We start from the raw sequence: 2,436 nt of genomic DNA on the forward strand, positions 1-2,436 counted from the left end.
CCAGTAGTTAACTAATCTAAATTTAGTTAGTTTAAACTTCTGTTAGTCCACTGTCTATGACAGGTAGGACCCACTGGTCAGCTTGACCTGGTCAGCCGCTCTGTTGACTGCTGAGGTCATCATCACGTCATGCTGACATCATATTCCTTTTTCTGTTAAATTAAATAATTCCAGAAAATGATTAAATCTTTAGAAAATCATATAAAATAATCCGTAACTCGGATGAAAATACTTTCTACATGAAAGTTGCTCAGAACGACGAGACGAATTCGAATACGTAGTCCGTTCGTCCGCCACACATCCCTAACATATCGAACTCGCAACTTTCCCCCTCCGTTTCATCTGTTCGAAAATGCGAAACATCGGGAATACCTTCCCGGATGTTCCCCCCTTCGCCGGTACCACCTACTGCCGCGTTAGGACACACCTAGCACCGCTCATTGTCATGTCACGCATCGTCATGTTTATGTTTGCATTGTATTTACTGTTTCTTCCCCCCCTCTTCTCTCCGGTAGACTACGAGACCGACGCTGCTGCTGCCCAGTTCGACTACGGAGTTGACGACCCCTCCTACTTGCCAGAGCAACCGGGCAATCCCCCCCTTGATCACCAGATATCGCCTATTCTTCTCTATACTGCTTGCATTAGAGTAGTGTAGCATGTTACTGCTTTCCGTTAATCCTATCCTGATGCATAGCCTGTCCTTGCTTCTACTGTTGTTACCTTTACCTGCAATCCTACATGCTTAGTATAGGATGCTAGTTTTCCATCAGTGGCCCTACATTCTTGTCCGTCTGCTGTGCTATACTATCGGGCCGTGATCACTTGGGCGGTGATCACGGGTATATACTTATATACTCTATACATGATACCTGTGGTGACTAAAGTCAGGTCGGCTCGTAGGAGTACCCGCAAGTGGATCTTTGTGGCGGAGCGACAGGGCAGGTTGAGACCGCCTAGGTGAGAGGTGGGCCTGGCCCTGGACGGCGTCCGCGGTTACTTCAACATAACACGCTTAACGAGTTCTTGGTATTTGATCTGAGTCTGGCCATTTGGTCTATACGCACTAACCAGCTACGCGGGAACAGTTATGGGCACTCGACGTCGTGGTATCAGCCGAAGCCTTCGTGACGTCAGCAACCGCGCGGCGCGCGCCGGATTGGACTGGAACGCCACTAGGCTAGGTCTGCTTCCGGCCGCGTATGCAACGTGCAGGTGTGCAATGGGCGATGGGCCCAGACCCCTGCGCGCATAGGATTTAGACCGGCGTGCTGACCTCTCTGTTGTGCCTAGGTGGGGCTGTGACGTGTTGATCTTACGAGGCCGGGCATGACCCAGAAAAGTGTGTCCGGCCAAATGGGATCGAGCGTGTTGGGTTATGTGGTGCACCCCTGCAGGGAAGTTTATCTATTCGAATAGCCGTGTCCCTCGGTAAAAGGAACTTCACAAAAGAATTGTTTGCTCCTTGAACCTATAAATGGACAGCCTAGGGATAATCTATATTTCTTTTGATAAAACCATACGCAAGGAAACTGAACTTCTATGCGAAAACTGAATGATAGATAGTCTATACTAATTTATAATACCCTCAGAATCAAAAACATGTATAATATACTAATATCTTGTATAGACAAAACACTGCCATTAGTTCCATACTTCTAGTGCGTGTTGTAGACATAGAGAAGACAGTCGTTTACATTGCGGTATTTTAATGGCTGCTAAAAGAACAAACACCTTAAACTACAGAGAGCATAGACAGCAATGAACACCTAGTCACAGAGGCAACACTCACCAGCAAGCAAGCAGGGCACGCCCAACGCAACCGTCTTAACCCCTTAACTCACTTCTTCATCGTGCAGTTGAACTGCTTCCACCCCAGGCATCGTCCCTGAGGAGCTCAAAGCTCAGCTAGAAGAATGTATTCTTTGAGGTCGCACCGGATGCACCAGAACACCGGATATAGTAGGCATAGGCTAGCCCGCAGGCGTGCCTGCACCATCCGATCATGAGGTTATCAGGCTATTAGATCAAAAAGTATTAGTTTGTAAGAGATACACTAATTGATATAAACTCAATATTCATCGATCTGAGTCTCCAACAAGTATGAAAAAGTAACTCTGAATTGCTAAAAAATAAGAACGAAACTCTTAATTGCTTGAGACAAACTGAAAAGGGTAAACTTGTGACTGTTTGCCAATAAAGTTTCCATCTCCTATGAATAGATGGAGAGAGGTAGCAAAGATCATAACTTAGTAGAAGTGGTGGAGAGAGAGGGACGGATCCAGCAGCAAGGTGGGGGAGACCGGATCTGCAGAGAGGCAAGGAGGGGAGAGATCGACGGACCTAAGGCTGTGGCGGTTTCCATGTGTATCCTTGTCCCCGGCGGCAGCGGCGGCTCCCATGTACTCCGCAGGGACGCTGGTGGAGACCATGGGG

The 2,436-nt window shown here is 47.7% G+C and overlaps 1 long non-coding RNA gene across 1 annotated transcript; it reads right to left on the reverse strand.

The window, feature by feature from the left end:
* Positions 1–1,462: 1,462 nt before the first annotated feature.
* LOC123177069 (uncharacterized) lies at positions 1,463–2,436 on the reverse strand. Its single transcript, XR_006488756.1, has 2 exons — positions 2,344–2,436; positions 1,463–1,990 (listed from the first exon to the last, which is right to left on the reverse strand). It is a non-coding gene; the product is annotated as an uncharacterized lncRNA (long non-coding RNA).

This window comes from Triticum aestivum, unplaced genomic scaffold (genome assembly GCF_018294505.1).
Source record: "Triticum aestivum cultivar Chinese Spring unplaced genomic scaffold, IWGSC CS RefSeq v2.1 scaffold115997, whole genome shotgun sequence".
Taxonomy (NCBI): domain Eukaryota; kingdom Viridiplantae; phylum Streptophyta; class Magnoliopsida; order Poales; family Poaceae; genus Triticum; species Triticum aestivum.